Source organism: Python bivittatus, unplaced genomic scaffold (genome assembly GCF_059951505.1).
Source record: "Python bivittatus isolate LINGU-HERP-01145 unplaced genomic scaffold, Pbiv_v1 ctg000090_np1212, whole genome shotgun sequence".
NCBI lineage: Eukaryota > Metazoa > Chordata > Lepidosauria > Squamata > Pythonidae > Python > Python bivittatus.
Window position 1 is genome coordinate 2,309,935 of NW_028277046.1, and position 19,521 is coordinate 2,329,455.

General features: G+C 45.4%; 1 protein-coding gene across 2 annotated transcripts in view; it reads left to right on the forward strand.

Annotated features, from left to right (window-relative positions):
• Positions 1–9,870: 9,870 nt before the first annotated feature.
• GNB1 (G protein subunit beta 1) overlaps positions 9,871–19,521 on the forward strand; it is a 41,671-nt gene continuing 32,020 nt past the window's right edge. For both annotated transcript variants that reach the window (XM_088136718.1, XM_088136717.1), the window contains exon 1: positions 9,871–10,450. The gene's annotated coding sequence lies outside the window, so the exon portion shown is untranslated. The remainder of the gene's footprint in view (positions 10,451–19,521) is intronic.

The window sequence follows — 19,521 nt, forward strand, 5'->3', positions numbered from 1 at the left end:
GGCACGATAAATAATAAATAACGCGACGCCGGTGCTAGCAAAATGCCAAGGAATTCTGCAGTGCTTCACCATGGATCTGTCGCGCTCACAGATCGGCCCCGGAAAACGCCTGCTGAGGTAGCTGATGGGCTCTCCGAGTTTGGAGTCTCTTCATCAGGCCAGAAGGGAAGATCTTCCATTCGTGATTGCGTGGCGAGGGTAGGAAACCACAGTGGCTCCATTTCTGCTCTAACGGTTCCACCCCAGCCTTTTTAAAGGGAGCTATTAGCCTAGAGACCTGAATCAAGGAACCCAGAACTGCAGCTGGAGGGATTGCAAAAAGAACTCTTTCCCCCCACGGTTCAAAAGAACTCTACACCAAGGAGCAAAACTCTATACGCCTCTATGTTGGGGATCCCAGGCCCCCTCGCGTCCTTTTTAATGCTCGGCCCTGTATCGGCGGTACGGGATCAGCGGCAGCCGTCCACCGACAAGGAATCCAGTCACAGAGAAAAGAGGAAGCTTTGTGCAAAGGATCCCACCCCGCTATCAAAGCCGTGCTATTCACAGGACGCACGTTTCTGCCTTCCAGCAACGTTGCACGGAAAACAAGAGGCAAATTCAAACAGTCTTCCTGGGGTCTGTTTTGATTTGCCTGGCGCATGCCAGCGGTGTTTGTACATGGCTCAACCAAAGTGGTAGCTCTACCATGACATTTTTGATCAGTTAATTAGTTCCCGCGGCATCATGGATACCCCTTCCCCGCCGTGCCCAGAGTGATGAGGCTTTTCAAACCCTTGTTTAGAGAATCGGGGACTACACGCTAAGCCATCCTCTGATTTGGTCGGGGTCCAGTCTGATGGGTGAACTTTCCTATTATGGCTTAGCGTTACACGTGAACCAGCGTACTGGACCTTGTTCAGGCAATCTTGTTAAATCCTCATGCGGCAGAGATGATGATTCTGAATTCTGCTTGCTTATTTCTAGCAATGTTAGTTTGCCCATCCACACTGACGACGACTGTTTTGTTCATGCTATCGCTAATCTTTTTTTAAAATAGTTGGAAACAGCTTATGATTCTTTCTGTAGTCTTCCCAATCCTCTAATTTGACAAATTATGCTTAACTTACTCAAGTCAGTTATGTCTTGATTTAGATTATGGATGTTTCGTCGTTCAGCTTGTCAACTTTCTCTTTTCCCTTTGTCTTTGAGGATCGTTAATTTCTAAATGTGATTTTTAAATAACGTACTAATGTTATTCAGACTTATTTTGTTGGGTATATTTTGGAGCCATGCTCCATAATGTTTTAAACTCTTTCTTAACATAATCATTTGAACAGGCAAAAACAGGCACTCTTATTTAACAAAGTTGCTGCCTGTTCTGGTTTAAATCTACAGCTGGCTTTTGTGGAGCTTTTAGTTCAAGTTTGATTGCTTGTTGAGATTGCTAGACCAGCAGCCTCCTGGAGTTGTGATACGAAAAGATAAGATAGTGTGGGGTTTTTTTTTGTTTTAACTGGGTTAAGTGTTTTTTAAATAAAACTTTGACCAAGTCAGAGCTAGAAATAAGTTGAGGCACTCAACAATTCTCATAACAAACAATCTTTGGTGCTCTCTAGCCTCCCCCCCAACTTCTATTAAAAACCAAGTTGGAGAATGTGGTTTGGCTTATCCCTCCTTGGCCCCAGGGAAGTGGAAATGAAGGATTTTTTTACCCTTGAGTATTACCCCAGATCTTCTTTGGGGCCGTTCTTCAAAGTCATTCCCAAAACAGAGAATTTGGAACCTCAGACTGGCTCCAAGGATTTATCTGAAAGCAGATCGATTCTGAGGAGTTGTAAGCGTGGAGGTTCCTTCGGCCTAACTCTGCTCAGGGATGATAGGAGCCGACTGGTTTTGACGGCCGACGATCCCAAAGTCAGTGGTTCCGCCTTCTTCCCTACATCACTATGGATTTAAGGGATGGAGAAGCATGGTGGCCTGGTGGAGACTTCTACCCATTTGCCAGAAAGCAAGGGAGTAAATAGGTTTATTTGCAAGCCAGGTTCTGCATTTCTGGAAACAAGCCACAAGGAAAAGGAAGGGTTTAGCTCAGCCAGGACTGCAGGCAGGCCAGCTGCTTTGTCAGAAAGGTAAAAGTTGTTGTTGAGCAAGAAATAGCAAGGAAGGAAATGCATCAGTCAGAGATCTCAGGGAGATTGCTAAAGGAAAGTTGAAGACACCTCTCAGAAAACCGTGATGTGTAAGGCTTTCTGTCTTTAAGACAAAGTTGCTGACTTCCTAGAGGAATGGGGAAAGCATAGGTTTTCTGTAGGAACAGAAAAATCTGGATATTCTGATTAAAAAAAAAAAACTTTTAAAATCATTTCTGTTCAAAATCGCTGAACATATGACTAATTTCTTAGCCAAATAAAATCTCATTCGTTTCCACTAGTCAACACTCTGACTATCTAGTATGTTGTATCCTTCCATCAATCAGTTTTATATCAGGGGAAAAAAAGGGCAAGAAGTCAAACTCATCGCCAAAAACTGTTTGAATACATATGGAATTAAAACCAGACTTCATTCATATTTTTCTACATTTAAACCCATCATTTCCTTCTGACAGTTCAAAGCAATGGGGACAGTTTAAAGCAAAAAAAGTACTAAATTTTAGAACACCCAAATGCAAAAGCAGCCGAATATAAAGTCACAACAGGAATCAAACGATTAAAAATAGATATTTTGGGGAGGAATGCTTATGAATCAGATCCTTTCCTTCACTTAACAAGAAGGATTCTGTTAGATCTGATCAGAGGACCACAGAAGACTGCAGCGTCCTGCTTAATAAAAACATAAATAATCAGATCATAAAGCCTGAGTCTCAGCTAAACCCACAAGAGAAATGAAACAATTAATTCACTGCAGCAATTAGTAAGATTTGGACGGTGATTAAAAATGCTTCGGGACGTTAAGAACAGAAACGGAGAATGAGAGTTCTAGATAGAATTGCTCCTGTCTGGATAATGTTTGCCATGGAACAAGCAGGGCTGTTGTAGACACTTGTAAATCCCAGCCAGATTGAACTGGCATAATTTATAAAACCATCTATTCCCAATGAAATTGCGAACTGCCACCCAGTCGCTCTTTCCAAGTTATTACGCTGGAAGGGCGAGAATGCCCTTCCTTTCTGAATGCCTCCTGCCTTTCTGAAACGTTTTGCTCCGGATTTTTAACCTTTTTTTTAAAAAAAAAAAAGCCGACATCCCCATTGAAAAATCCCCTTCTTTTAATAAGCTCCCCTTTTAATGAATCCCATTGCGGTGGTGCTCAAACTTTTGAGCGAAAAATCATGCTTTATTGTGGAATCGTTTACGTGCCTGGCCCCAAGGGGGGCACCTTTGGGGACGTTCTCGCGTTGGCTCTGGGGCGGTTGCGTGGAAACATCCAATTTCTGGAGCAACAGGTGCTTTGGGAGGGTCTGTAGCCAAACAGTGTTCCCCTGTCAATAGGGGTGTCGTTAGTTCCTCAAGGGACTCCCGCAAGCCCTTCGGGGTGGGGGGTATGTTTTGCTGTAAACTGCCAAGAGACTTCTGTTGTTGGTGGTATAACCTGTTTAATAAGGAAAATAAAACGGAGACTGTTAAGCGCAGGGCCCTGTACATTTTGAAGTGCTCGACTATCATTTGTAAGCCGCTGAGAGTCGATCGATCAAAGCAGGGTATAAATCCAATATCTATCGATGTTGGAAAGAGAGAGAGAGAGAGAGAGAGAGAGAGAGAGAGAGATATTTATGCTTCTTCGTCATCCTCCACTCTAATGCAGCTTGTTGATTTTTTGGGCTGGGTGCAATGTGGGAACAGACAGCAAGACTTAAATCATGGTTTGTCGTAGGGCGGGAAGCCCCAGGGGGTGATGGCTTAGTGATCGCAACTGGGCTTAGGGTGGTTTACAAAGATGGGCTAGTAGCTTGGATCTGGGCTCGTCCCAAGCCTCTACTAGTTTTGTGCAAAGGAAAAAGAAACCAGATTTTGGGAAGAGGAACAGAGAGACATCAGAGGTGTCCAGATTAAAAAAAACAGGTAGATCACATCATTGTGGCTACCATTGGCTTTTCTGATTATACCTGAGGCTCAGGGCTGGGAAAGGCGTGTATATTAGTCCTCAGACAGATAGCTTTTACATTTTCCAGTTCTAAGGTATCCCCGTCACCCCTCCCACAGTGCTGAAGCTTATCGCACAAGCCGCGGCCCACGGTCTGTAAAACAGGTCCTGATCTCCAGAAGCACCCTGCCCACTTAGAAAAAAAGTGGGTTGGCAAGCTTGGAAGATCCCTAGGTTTAAAGGAAAACCGACTGTTGGGGGGGGGAATGTAGAAAAGACTCCAGCCGTCCAAACATGGCAGGGAGCATTGTGCACAGGGGCAAAGGAGGGACTGAAAAATGAGAAAGATGGATCGAAACAGCCAGAAAAAGCGTGGAATGTTTTGCTGTAGGTCATGCCTGTCGTATGTAACATGATATCTAGCCTTTCCACCCTTATACTCAAATAGTTCTGTTGATTTCACAGATGGATAAGTGAAAATACGTGCGTGAATAGGAAGAAAGGGACAGAAAGTGAGTTTCGTTGAAATGCTCCCTGATGGCCTTTGGAGGAAGAAGCTTATTGTATACACGCCCATTCCAAAGAAATCCTCAAAACCAAGATGCTGTTGCTAAATTCTCTGCTTTCAAGAAGTATTGAAGATTGCCTCACTCGGTTCAGCAGAAATACTCAAGCGGAGAGGGAAAATGAAGATTTTAAGAACGTAACTAGAGGGACGTGTCACTCCTCTCCTTTCTCCACTCCCTGAATATTGATGAGGATTCAGTAAATAAAGAGGAACCGTTAACATGCTAAGAAGGCGAGCTCGGTAATTGCTTTTCTGACCTCTTCCTAAAGTTTTGCTCAGGACGCATACAGAGATCGCAACTCGGAAGGGTGCTTCAGAAAGCAGAAGGCTTAAAAAATGAGAATATCGGAACAGGGCTTTGTATATGGAAAACACAGGGGGCAGTGGTCTCCGTTGCTAAGCAGGATTCAAAATTCAGAGCGAGAGCCATCCAACTCCATCCTCTCTGTGGTCTTGTGTGGAAGCCACGGGCACAGAGTCAAACCGGATTCCTTCCGCACAGACCCCTGCTTTAAAATGCTTTCACGCTCGGTGTGGATTGTGGGCAGAGGGCTGTTTTGTTCCACCAAGGTGGTGAACGTCTGAAGAGTTGTGTCCCAGGCACTTTCCCTCTATTATTCATTTCATTCATTTCTCTGTTGATCTGATTCGTACCTGCCACGATCGGCTGGATTCTTGGTAGCTCACGACAGATGTCTTCAGTGATATAAGGTAGTCCTTTGGGTTCGAAAAAGACATGCTGTTGTGACGTTCATTTCTGGACACGGCGGTGGCTCCACGGTCCCGGTCTGGCACAACGGGGGCAACTGGAAGTCCCTTGTGTCATCGTGTGACACTGCTCACGGTTTTCTATCAGTTTTTCTATCAGTTTATTATTCAATAATAGCAATACACTACACCAGCCACAGGGTAAAGCTACATTAAACTAGTATTATGGAATAATGACATCATCATCGCCGTCATTCAATTCACATCAAATTCTTTATTACAGGTCAGTGGCCCAGACGAAATAAAACTTGCAAAAGAGAACGTGCAAAATAAAATGCACCGTATGCGCTTAAAAAAAAAAAATACAATTAGCTTGCAGTATTTTGCGATCAGCCAGAGGAGGCTTCCAAAAACAAACGTTGCAATGGCAAACATTACCGGCGAGTCCTTCTCAGCTAGTAAAAACTGAACATAAAATTCTTCAGTCCGTCCCAAAAAGGGGCTAGAAGTGGCGTTAGAAGCTCTTTGCGTACGTCTTGATAAAAGAACATAAGTTCATTTTTCAGTATGATCCTCTTTACAAGGGCAGACCCTTTCCGCATATGGAATTTCTGCTGATGGTGTAATACTGACCTGTAATAAATAATAAAAAGTCCTCATTCGCTGGCGTAATCTCAGTCACTGTAGGCCTTCCAAAGCACATTTTAAACAGCTGGCTGGGGAATTCTGGGAGTTGAAGTCCACGCCTCTTAAAGTTGCCAAGGCTGAGAAACACCGCCTAATAATATTAGCAATGTTGCGCCTTCTCTCCCTGATGGAATAAGTGCAGATTGTAGTACTTTAGACGTAAGTCGATGAAAGGACACGGGATGGCATCTTCCTTGATGCCACCCTCCTGCCGGGCCTGGAGGTCACCAAGTGAACGTGGAAGGGGGTCTTTCGTCCATGCCTTTGGGTGGGGGGGACCCGTCCCATCGCCTCGGTGTTGCAACCAGAGCTTTCATTCATGCCGCAGAAGTTCAAATGATGTGTGTTTTCTCCAAGAAAGCAACTCATATAACCCGTGACAGCAAGGCTGAGTTCTGTTCCCATTACGACCGATTGCTCACTTCCGATTCCCCTGTTTTGATTGTGCAGTCGGCTAGAGAGGGTGCGCTGTAATTCCCCAGTTGCTCAAGAGAAGATGCTGTTTGCTACGGGGCCTCCTCTTCCTCCTTCGCGGCAGGTCGGTGCCCTCTTTAACTTGGATTGCTTGTCAAGCAAGGTGCTTCCTCCCCAAACGCCCAGCGCCCCTCCTTCTTTCCTTCCATCTCGATCTCTGCGAAACTCCCGCTCTAACTTCTTTTAAGGTTGCCTTTCAGCCACTTTTCCAAGCCCCAAGCAGTGAAGGTCTGTGTTTCCATTGAAAGCCACCCGGGTTGACTTCGACCTGCAAATGCCATTTGTCGTTTTATCTGTAACGTTCCCCCCTTTCTTGTCCCGGCGGTGGTGCTCATCAAAAAGCAGGAGTCAAATCAGGGCAAAATCACAGCACTGCCAGATTGTAAAGCAGGGCCACACAACGGCATTTGCATCATTCCTGTGGTTTTTTTGGAGGGGTTGGGCTCCTGGGGACACTCTTGGGGGTGGTTTAGGCTGCTCTCAGGGCCTAAACCCATTTCAATTTCTCTCTTCCAGAAATTCTTTTTTTTTAAATTGGGAGACTGATTCACACATCCCCCTAAGCCACAATGTGGGCTGTTGAGGTTCAGTGTATTTTAAAATTTTATTTCTCCTCCTCCTTTTAGCAATTATTTAAAGGGGTGTAAACCAAGGTTTACGGCTCAGCACCGTGTACCTACCCAGCTAACTGGGGTTTGCTCCCACTGTGGTCAAACAAATAGTGGTTTACCACAAAAGGTGACCAGGCCCCACTTTGTTCTTGCTAACAGTTGGAGATTATTTGCAGAAGGCGTTTCAATTAGTACGAGAAACTCAGGGTCCTTAAGCTCTCAAAATAGGGAGTTTGTCTTTTTAGATCCCAGGATGCTGAGTTGGGTATCACAAAATGCATTTTTCTGCTTGCAAATGGCTAATTGCTTAACTTTAGCATTTCCTTGCAAAGGGCTGTTTGTAAAATAGCAAAATACGCAGAGCTCTCTGTTGTGGTTCATTTTATAATTTCCCTTTTCTCCTCATTTGCTTCTCCCGTATTATTACATGTAGCCTGAGTATGCTAAGCTTGTCTAAAATTAACCCTGGTTAGTTGGTTTGTTCTCTGCTTTGTATATTTATAGCCAAAGAATTGTGTGAAGGGGTATACCACAAGGTATTTTCCCTATCCTTTTCTGGCCATTACTCCTCTGCCCTCTGTACATTCTCAGAAACGTGTCTTCTTTTAACTTATCTCAATTTGTGTAAAGGGGTTGCTGGGTGTTGAATGTATAAAATCAATTCAAGTATGTTTAATTTGGCCCTGCCACCCTTTAAAAGAAATATTATCATGGGAAACTGTTTTTCCTTGCATTTTTTTGCGGGATGTGCTGCCTTATTATGGTGCTTTAAGAAATTGTGTACAGTATCTTCAACATCTGCAAGGAATGCATTTAGTATTTTCATTTTCAGTATTTACGATTCCTCTTTTTTTCTTCCTCTCTACAAATGAGTGAGCTTCTTGTATTTTTATATAATGCTGGTCCTTGGTGGCCTTTATTTTTTTTTACGCTTTTCTTTCTCATTTTATTTTTTTCCGAATGTTTGCCCTTGGTCTTCTAAATGGTTGTCCCTCAAATCATCATCGAGATTCAATTTTTTGCTTTTGTTGTAACATGAGACACGCGTACACCCCAAGGTTGAGAGAATCAGATGGCCAACCTTGGCTGATTTCAACAGTCTAAGCAAAATTGGACCTGATGAAGACTCAGATGGAAGATCAAGTCCAGGGGCTGTGGTCCAAAAAAAGTATCGATGCTTTTGAACGTTGGTATTGGAGAAAATTCCCGAGAATATCACGAATGGCACAAGCGATCAGAGTCAGACTGTGATATTTTGGAAACAGTGACGTGAAGAACCCGCTTCCTTAAGTCCATCATGCTGGGAAAAGTGGAAGGAAAGAGAAGAGGACAATCAGCGGCAAGGTGGAGGGACTCCGTTACGGTGGTGATGGGTCCACTTTTGAAAGATGTCCTTATGTCACTTTGCAGAAGACCTATCCATGCGGCTGCTGAGAGTTGATGCCAACTTGACGGGAGATGATCAATCAACTAATCAATGGTAAGGAAAGACCAGCAGCAAGGTGGGGGGACTTATTTATTGCATCAATGGGTGCCCTGTGGGAAGACTTGGAGGGCCACATTGGGACAGATCATCCTGGACGAGTCGACACTGATGTGATGGCCCTTAATCGCTCCCCCGATATACACACAGGCACCCTATCTACGTGTGTAGATAGGCCTGGGGTGGGGAGGGAATACTTCAAGCATGGGGACGGCTAGCCCCATAGAGGCCTGCTGTCTTCAGCCCGATTCTTCATCTTCTGGGACTCTCCTTTTCCTTTTTTCCGGTAATGTTTTTTAAATTTGGATGTTTTACGTATTTATATGTATTTATGGTTTTAATGTTTGGTGTGAGTGGCCCAGAGTCCCTCATTGGGGGGAGATGGGCGGGGGAGAAATCCAGTAAATAAATACATACATACATACTCTTTTTAGTCTTTGGGGAGTTATTTTGGTTAATACGACCTAACCTAGTTAAATGCGTGCATCTGTTATGGTTTTTATGAAACGGTACAGAAATCAGATAGACGGCCTGGCTTTGAAGAAGAAGTAAGAGTTTGGTAAACTGTTCACAAATATGTGCATATACTTCATATGTGTGTGTGTGTTTGTGTTAGTTAAATAAATATCTGGACGTTTCGGAGACTTGGAAGACATTTGTTCTTCTGGGGTGCTGAGAGGGAGCAAGAGGAACAATCAATACATCTTCCCAGGATGAGCTTTGCTGGCAGTGGGAAGACTTATTTCCATACACAATTGATGCATTTTATTTGTGTGTGTGTGTGTGTGTGTGTGTGTGTGTGTGTAATGTGCAGCCGTACAAATTCCTCCTTTGGATTTCTATCCTGCCTTTCCTCGGGGAGGGTTAGTATGTCGCGATAAACGTGCGACCTGCCTCTATTCACGCGTACAGAGCGATATGCATTGGTACATACGCGCGATCCATACGTCTGCGCACACATTGATGGGTTAACGGACACGTGTCTACAGATACACACGCACACACGCCCAAAGACAGCTGTGCCTAGATTTCCAGAGGCGAGATTCACGGTCAGCAGCACCCAGGCCCCCCTTCGCCGCCTTTGCCTCCCCCCCGCGGCAGCACCCCTCTCCCCCCGGCGCCGGAGGGCCGGCACGGCGCAGCCGCCTCAGCGCGGGCGGCGAGGGAGGGCGGAGGGAGAGACAGAGAGAGACCCGGAGGCCTGAGGGGCGGGGCCGCGGCGGGGTTTCCCGGCCGCGGCCGCAGGGGCGGGGCCCGCGCGTGCGCGCCGGCCGGGAACGCCCTCCCCCGCCCGCCCGCCTGTTTGCCTGCCTGCCTGCCTGCCTGCCTGCCGCGCCCAGGCGAGACGCCGCCGCCGCCGCCGCTGCCCTTTTCCTCGCGCCGCTCCGGCCTCGTCTTCGTCTTCGTCTTCGTCTTCCCCGCCGGCCGCGCAGGGCGGGACGCCCGTGAGGAGGACTGCGCGCGCGGCGGGCGAGCCAGCGAGCGAGCGAGCGCCCCCGGCCGCCCCCGCCCCGCCCCGCCCCGCCTCGCCTGCCCCGCGGGCCCCTTCCGCCCGCGCCGCCGCTGCGGAGGTTGCCGCGGCCGCCGCCCTCGTTCCTCCGCGGCGGGGGTCTCGGCCGGGCGAGCGGAGCCGCGCGGCCTCCCGGCTGGTCCCTCCGCCTCGCCTCGCCTCGCCGCTTCGCCCGCCGCCCCTCACGTCGCCCGGCCGGGGGAGGCGAGAGGCGCCGCGGAGGCGGGCGGGCAGCGCCGGGAGAAGGTCGCCCGCGGCCGGGCAGCCGGGCCGGCGGGGGTCGCCCGGGGGCGCCGCAGCAGCAGCAGCAGGAGGAGGAGGAGGAGGAGCCGCGGCCGCCCGGGAAGGTGAGACCGGGGAGGGGTGACGTTCGCCTTCCCCTCCCATCCCATAATACCCCGTCCCCCGAGGAGCAGCCGGCCTCCTGCGGCCCCCTCCTCGCCCCCCACAGCAACCCCTTCGCCCCCCGCAGTGAGCCCCCCGCCGCTTCGTAATCGCCCCATTCAGTCCTCTCCCCCAAGGCAGAGCCTCCCTGTGGACCCTGCCCCCCTTAAAAACCCCATAATAATCTCCCAGGCTGAAAGCCTTGGACCCTCGCCCCGTGAAAGCCCCCCCATCCAAGCCCCCCGCCATCCCTTCCCTTTCGGGCCGAGACGAGCCCCCGTTGCCCCCTCAGTCCCAGGCGCTGCGCCCCAAATCGATCCCACGCCCCGAGGACAGAATATTCTTCTTATTTTCTTCCTCCTCCGGTTACACCCGCCGGCTCATATCCTCAGGGCCCCTCGCGTGAGGAAGACGAATAAGAATACGGATGATCTGCTTTTCCCCGGGAGCCTCTTTAGGTCCAAAATGCAACTTTCCCCCCAAACCGTCCTGATGCTCAGGGCAGCTCCTTCCCACCCAGGGACCCTCACGCTTCTATCAGACAGTAATACATTCAATACCCCCTCCCCAGATCCCATCACTCCCCCCCACTCGTCCAATCCTACAAGGATTTCCTTCTCCCCATCTCCCGACCCCCGACCCCCTTCGGCAGACCACAGCACCTTTCCCACCGCCCAGACCACCCCTTCCAATTAATGATTTCATTTACGGGTCCCGGGCAGCCATCAATCCGCACCTCCACCACGATCCCTGCCTTTGATTTTTTGGCCTGGCCCTGCTGGAGAGGGCGTCTCCTTATGGAGATTCACCAGCCCCCCCTCCCATTTTAGCCAAATCATGCTCCCTGGTTTTCTAAAATGGGGGGGGGAGAAGCACAGGCAGGAAGGCTGCCCCCTGGTCCTTCAGGCCCACCTCCCCTTCCCATCTGCTTTGCTCTTTCCCCCCACATATTTTCCTCTTTCATTTCTAGTCTTTCTTCCTTTTTTTTAACCCTTCCCCCCTCCCCCCGGGGTGACTAAAATGTTCTTCCTTTCTCTTCTCCTTTTCCCCCCCCTCCTTTCCTGTTTTCCCCCTTCTGCCGCCACCGTGTCTTTCCCTCCCTTCTTCCTTTGGCCATTTTCCCCCGTCTGCCACTTCTGCTTTTCTTCTCCTTTTCAAATCCTCCCCCCCCAGCTGCTGCACATCCTTTCTCTAGGCAGTCCCTCCATTTTGCTCTCTCTTCTCTTCCCCTCCTCCCTGAATCTCGCTGCATCCAAAATGTGGTCCTCTTTGATCCCCTCTTTCGGGCGAGGGGAAGAGCCCAGCCCTTTTCGGATTGCTGACACGGGGAAATCGAGAAATCACACCCGAGAAATCACACACACCGCCCTGCTGCCCCCTTTTCTTTCATTGTCTTCATCCCTGTCCCACCCATTTCAGAGCATCAGGGAGGGGAGTCTTTCCCTGTAGGCAGAGATAGGAAAAGGGGGGGGGTCTTTTCTGCCCTGAAAGGGCAGGAGGAGTGGGAAGGAAGAGAAGCCAGACCACAGGGAGAATGCTTGGGATAAATTTTCCACAGCATTATGTCCACTTGGTGTAATGGTGGAAGATTGATTGCTTGAAAGGAGCCGAAACCAAGGGCACCATTCTAAGTTTTGGCTGAAGGAAGGGCTAAAAAATGAGATTTTGCTGCTCCTTGCCTTCCCATGGTAGGAAAAGATGCTGGGGGGGGGCTGGGGGAGGTGAGAAACAGTTTTCGGTTGTCTTAATTGAGCAATTTGGTTTTTTTTTTTTATTAATTCCTTGTTTAAAGTTGCTTCTCTGTTTTGATAGGCATTGTGTAATTTTTGCCATGAATGTTTCAGCTCGTGGTTGCTAAGGGGATGCCGAACGATCATGTTTAGGGCTTTTTTTTTTTAAGTAGCACTTTGGGGGGAGCAGGGTCCCCCTTTAAAAAAAATGTTTTTTTTAAAATGATGGATAATGAGGAAAAAGAGGCAGGGAGTTCTGTGTGGCTTTAAAGGAACAGTAAATCTGGAGGACGCTGTTCTTCCAGCAGAAAAGGAGTGAAGATAAAGCGGCAAGGAAAAGATTAGAATGACATACAGCCTGTTCTAGGCTGCCAATTTCTCATTTCTGACGATTAGCTGAAATTTTAATGTGTGTGATCTTTTCTCACAATCGCCTCCGCCAATCTCTTTCTCGGGGCATGTTTTATGTAAAAGGCGAACCATGGTACTGCTTCTCTCTGCTGCTCTAGCCATGGCAAATGTTTCTTTGGCAAAAGAAAGCCTTTCTGGAAAATGGGAGCCAGCAGGTGGCTGGCTGCTTCTGGGGATCTGGAGGTGGGGAGAAAGCCTGGGACCCCAGAATTGAACCCAGGCTGCCTTTTTTCATGGTCTTTGGGTGTGCAACCTGAAACCAGGCTGTGGCCCTTTTTTAATGCTTCCCTCATCAGCCCAAGCTTGTAAATAAAACTCCTCTGTTGCTGGCTTTGGAAAATGAATATGCACACGAGACCGATCTCGTCTTAACCCGTGTTGCCTTTCCTCTCCTTTCTGTGATTTTCGGGAGGAAGAATCGAACAAGTTAATTGTCTTGGTCGCTGCAGATCAGAAAGCGTGAGCTTTGCTGGCCCTCACTTTTTTTCATTTTTCTTTTCTGGAAATGAATGGATGTTTTGTGCCTGGAACCGGGAACTGCAACAAGATGGCGTTTGCAGGAAAGCAACTCTGCGTTTTCAACTCAGCATCACAGCTTTGCCAAGCTAAACCTCGCGGCTGGAGAGAGCTTTCTTAACTTTGGTTGCCCTTTTTTCGGTCATGAACAGATATCGCTTGGATGGGGAATTGACAAACGTTCTGATTTTGTTTTTTTAACTTTCATTTTCGGTTCTCTAATAGCAATTGGGTGGGTGGAGCAGTTGACTGAAATTGTTACAGGCTGGATAATGTATCCAAGGCTCGAGGAGGGGGGTTATTCATGAGTATCCCTTCATAAAAGGTTGCAGTTATTTATTTTGCAAAGGTTAGCTCAGTGTGGCATAAGCGTTTTTTTGAGAATGGTAGGTTTTGTAGCATCTGTAGAAAATGCATTTCTGTCCTTTGCCAGTATGTGTCAGCTTCTGTAACAGCAGTTGACCTGAAATTATTTCATTAGATAAATATCAATAGATAAAAATCCCTTTTTGGTCACTTTTCCCAAATCATCCATATTTGATCTGTTGCTTTGTTGGAAAACCAGAGGGGCAGTATACAATCTGTATAGCTGCCCTTGAATTCAGTGGGCCTTCCTTGCTTAAAGCCCAAATTGACATCATTGGGCTTAAGTAAGGGCAGCAGATTTTAAACAAAAAGTGAGATTTATTTCAAAACACTTTGCATTTTTATTTACAGTCTGACTGCTGTTTGGGGTCATATTGCTGCCCTGAATACTTTCTTTGGAAGTATGACTGTTGGGATGGAATTGCTATTCTTCATTTAAAAATCAAACTATTTTAATTGTATTGGTTGGATTTCTAGCCCCAACCTGAAGACTCATTAAGGCTTAAATGTTTATTTAGTAAACTCAAATCCTGACCCTTCAACAGTACTGTGGCCAAAATAGTGAACAGCCAGCAAAGGCAAAACTCATTTAATTGAATCAATATAAATAAACAAAAATAATGGTGTTTTTTTTAAGAAGGCCTGAAAGATCTAGCATTTCTCGAATAATTTAGAAATGGTTAAATATTTATTTTACTGCACTTTGATCTTATGTTGAAGTATGGAACTGATTAGATCCTGAAAGAAATACATTAACACAGCTTTTCATGACTTGAACCATTTTCAAGTTCTTTTAACCAAACAGTCTACATTAGGTTTTAAAATATTATGGACCAGTAGAATAGAAGCTGTTGATTAAAACACCCTCTTTTATTGGCTTTGAGTTTGGAATCAGGTGTACTTTTCAGGGTCTGTTTCTCTTCCTTCCTTTTCCTTTTTAGTACTTTGTGGTTAAGATGCATATCTTGCATACATATGTTCGTGTTTTCTATTTTCCTGGCTTGGCTCTTGCCATATAAGAACAGGCACGACCTAATGTGAAGGTTTGTAATCCAGGTGCTATGAATAGTAGATTTTACCCCCATATATTTTTTATAGCTGTTCACTCAGCTTGCACCAAGCAGGGTCTAACATACATGTCTGGTCTGGAATCTCAGTTGTTAAATCTAATTGGAAAGCTTTGCATTTTGAAAAGAATAATGTCAGCTCTTGCTGAAAACTAGGGTTTATGAAAAACACGCTTGTCAGCCATCTGCCCTGGAAAAGGCGTGTGCACTATTGCCTGTGCTAAACCTCAAACATAATCGAATGGTGTTTTGCATCAGAATGTTCTGTGGAGACAGTCTCTTTAACCTAATTGATCTGAATTGTGCTAGATAAAAAGGAAACCAGAAGAGTGGGTTGGGTACATTTTTTGGACTAGATCAACACTGATAGGTTGTGATGTTTATTCTGCAGGCTGTCCTTCCTTTTAAGAGGTTCAGTCAACAGTTAGCAACCAGCTTTGTGAAACACCGGGAAGTTAGTTCCTCATTGCATGAGCAGCAAACTTCTCCAGAAGGTACACATTTTCAAGTCCAGTGGAGAAGTGGGAGGAGACTACTACTTAGACTGATCTAGAACTCAGTTTTGAAAATTAGCATTGCCTCTTCTTGAGAAGCGATCGTCTCAAATACAGCTGAGCTAATGCAATTGGCTTCATTAATAATGTGCCCCCCAAACACACACACACTGCTTGTGAGAACTTTTTTGGCCAAATAATCATGCTGCTTGAAAGCACTGTAGATTTCCCTCCATGCCTGTTGCAATTGGCTCAGGTTTCAGTCCCTGAATAGGATTAAATTCTTACTGTCCACGGATTTTGGCTTTGCATTAATGGATTGGTAATTGATATTCTCAATTTTAATATCCAGATGTAGCTGTATGCCATTCTGGGTTGTTTTGAGGGTGCTGTTAACACTAGCCTCGCAAAGGAGGATGAATAATCTCAGATGGCAGAGTTCCTGATTTTTTTGGGGGGGATCCTCAATACTACTCACCCCACCAGGAAATAAAAAGGATAATGGGGATTAGAGGCATGGACTCCAGTGCTATTATCTTGAAAACATTTTGAAATAATTTCAGAGGGTTTGCTTTTAGTATTTTGAGTGTTGGATGGTTTTTATGTGGGTGCTTCTGAAGGGGTTATTACAAGTGGATTCTAAATAGAAGTGTAGTAAGGCAATATTGGAGAAGGAAGGAGGCAGGGAGAGAGGGAGAAAGAAAGACTGAATGAATGAATGGTGGCTTAGGGAAGGCTTTGTTGAAAGGTAGGTCCTAAGATGTGAAGAGAATGTGTGACTGGAGGTTAAGGGAAGGGGATTAAAGTTGCCATTGGATTTTATTTTCCTTGGATTGAAGGCCTGTTCAGGAGCATAGCATTATCTAGCTTCAAGCTTGAATCTCATGGTTGCCCAAAGCTGGTGGTGAATGTCTAGGCCAGGGTTTCTCAACCCTGGCAACTTAAAGATGTCTGGACCAAGTCCCAGAATTCCCCTGCCAGCATGCTGGGGAATTGTGGGAGTTGAAGTCCAGACATCTTCAAGTTGCTAAGGTTGAGAAACACTGGCCCTGGAGCTTCTTCCAGAAAAGCTGTGGGTTGATCTGTGCTACAAAATTTGAATGGGGTAAAATGAGGATGACAAAAATTACCATTTAGTCTGGGTGCGGTGAGCTGCTCATGATTTCTCGGCTTCTTGGAATAACTGCTCTTTGAAAGGAAGCAAAGATAATTCTGTCAGGCTGCAGCTAGAGAGAGGAGAGAGGCGTGATTGAGTCTCTTTTGACTTTTTTTTTTTAAAGCAACAGTGTATTTGGTTGGGACCAGTCCCCATCCCCACACATGTATATGCACACTTTTCTCTAGTGAAATCCCCCCTCGTTTGTAAAAGACACATTTTGCTCTGTGGGCCAAGTAGCAATTTTTGGAAGACGTAACCTGGGGAATAGCTGACTTCCAAATACTGGGCAATGGGAGTTCTCCCTGCCATGAACCTAGTATAACACCTTCTCCCCATTCATTGCTGTTTTTGCTCTTTAAGGAATCCACAATTTTCTCCCAAATCCAGATGTCTTCTCAGCCTGCTTCCAAACCCATTTAGTTGCCAGAGAGTTTCATGTGTCTTGTTGAATTTTTTTTTTTCAGTGCTGATTAAAGGGGCACTTTATCAGAGCCTAGACTATGAAAATGCTGTGTGACCATACATGGATAATCTTGATTTTCCATTACTTGCATAATTCATAGTATTGAGAAGCTGGGGAAATATTTGAATTTCTGGGGTAGCATTTATAGAATTCCTGTTAGCTTCTTCTGTCATTTAAGCTTCATAGGTGGACATCTTGTGTCTTCTGTGCCTACCAATTGAAGACAATGTCCCATTGGCAGCAGAAAAAAAAAATCTTTTTGGCTCCATAGATATTTTTAAAAAAACCACTGTAATGCAATCATCTTTAAAAGGAAAAAAATGGATGGGAAAGCTGTTGAAAGAAGGGCAAAGACCAGAAATTCAAGATGGTGGCCACAATGGTGCGAGTGAAGCTCCACCCACTTTTATATGCAATACCTATTAAAAAATAGGCAGAACTTAGATCGCATCACCCCCATCTTGAATTTTTGGACCATACCTTGTGGATGCCCCTGGCAAAGATGCATCAATTTGCCGCTAATTTTGCAGTTCATATCACTGCTTCTTCTATAAGATGTTCTTACGCACTGTTTAGGCAACTGAAAAAGGCACTATTGACCAAAATATGTCTTAAGATAAAATACATATGAAGATAGACTTGTAAGCTGATTATCAACTGATCTGAAGCTTATCTTCTGCAAGTTGTTATAGCAATTTTGCTCCTGCAGGCTTGTAGGCACAATATGTGAAAAGACAGTTTCATATTTTCTTTATCATGGGTGGGGTGGTGGCACCATTCTTGGTTGTCCAACTTGTGGGTCCCCCCACCCTCATTGTGAGGTTCCGGAAGAAGTACAGAGTTGTTAGGTGGGGAATTATTGTTTTTCCCCTAAGAAGTATCAAAGGAAGCACTACCTCTTTGTCACTGCTTGCAAGTCAGAAGATTGGTGACTTGAACTGTGGTAGAAGTTGCCATTTCAAGATTGCACTTGAAGAGCATGCCTGTATATCATAAATAGGCGGTACCATTGCCTGTTCATTTAGTCCTTGTTTTGGGGGTGGATTGTCACCGTTTTGGAAAAGAGCTTTTGTCGTGTTGCTTAAACTTGGACAAGGATGATAAAACTGTCCATCAGCAAGAAAAAGCATTTGTGTTGAAACCAGGCAACAGTTGCTGGGGTGTCTTATTTTTGATCACAGAGGGGAACTGAAAGCTTGTCAATGCTTCTGTTCTCCTGAAAAGATGAGTTGGGCCACCAAGTTAAGCTCCTGTAAAGGTGAGATATATTTGCCTGCTAGCTGACTTAAAATCAGCATTCTTTGGTCAACTGGATGGGTGGTGCCGGATGAGTAGAAATCCGTGGCAGGTTTTTCCCATGACATCTTCCCCATCTTTTGCAAACATCAAATGATAATTTGGACCAAAGGAGGATTGTCTAGCAGTTGGGCGCACAGATGGGCAGGTATGAATGGTTGGGTAAATATTAGACTTTTCCCCCTTCTAAAATAAGAATGGTTTATTTTGTTCTCTAATGACAAGGGAGCTCCCTCAAATGTTCCATTCAGATTAGCAGAAGAACTTTTGGATCTATTTCTGGGTTAGTTTCCTCCCCCCCCCCCCGCATGTCACTTAGAAGGCTAAAATTATGCAAACAGACTTTTGTATGAATGTGTTCACATCTTCATATGCATTCACCACTTAATACTGCATAGGGCATCCATAAGTTTGTATTTATGTCTTTATATAAACAGCAGCTATTGGCCACTCGCTCAGCATTGTTTGTCCTGATTGGTTACCATTCTCTGGGATTTTAAAAAGGTTGCTTCCTCAGTCTTGCTTGAAGATACCAAAGCTTGAACTGGGGGTTTTCTGTGTACAAAGCAGGTGCTCTCTAGATGATAAATATTATAATCTATCCTTCAGGTGTGAGTGTTTTTGTGTCCAGCCTTGTCAAATAAATGAATGAGTGTTGTGATGCATGAAAAAACAAAGATTAAGTATGAATCCAGGAGGATGGTTAATGGTTTATAAACTCATCAGCAACTAGGCGTTTGCGGGGGTTGTTGGGGCTTGTGATGGTCTAAGGTTTTTACCAGTTGATAGCATGTTGTCTCAGAAAATCATTTTTCCCCCCCAGTTGGAGGAATTGTAGATACATCTGTCATGGTTTTGCCAATAGTACAGCTGTCCTGCCATCTGTCAATATAGAATAATTGAAAGGATAGAGGCGATTTGGGCCCCTTCTTGTTCAGTAATTAGAATGTAAGGTGATGTGCGGAGGCTGAAGAACATTATAAATGACAACTGATGTCAGGAGGTGTTGGGGCAAAGCTCAACCTCTTGTTTAATGTTTATAGGCAGCTATATCTCTTATCTTAAGTTTTAAAGGCAGGTTATTAAGTCCTGGCTTTATTATTACGGCAGTGGGTTTGTTGCTTATCATTTCTAATTTTAATTCTTTGTGAAATCTGTACTCTATTGTCCCAGGAGTGTGTTCTTTAACTTTCATAATTTTATGGAGGGAGTGGATTGTTATTTTCTGAGATCCTTAAAATGGGGGGGGGGGGGTTGAAACTTGTAAGTCTTCTGCAGCCTCCCGAGCCCCAGTTGTGATTATTAGAATTTTAGTCATTTTACTGGATAATAGGGGGAAAAGGGAAATTAGGCATTTAAATGAGTATAAACAGTCCAAATGTCTAAATCATCCACCAGATGGGACTCTTTAGTAATAAAATACTTGTTATTATTTAAATATTAAAAAAGGAGATGAGCTCTCTCTATATATAATGTGTGTGTGTGTGTGTGTACACACACACACACACACACACACAATGGACTAGCAATGA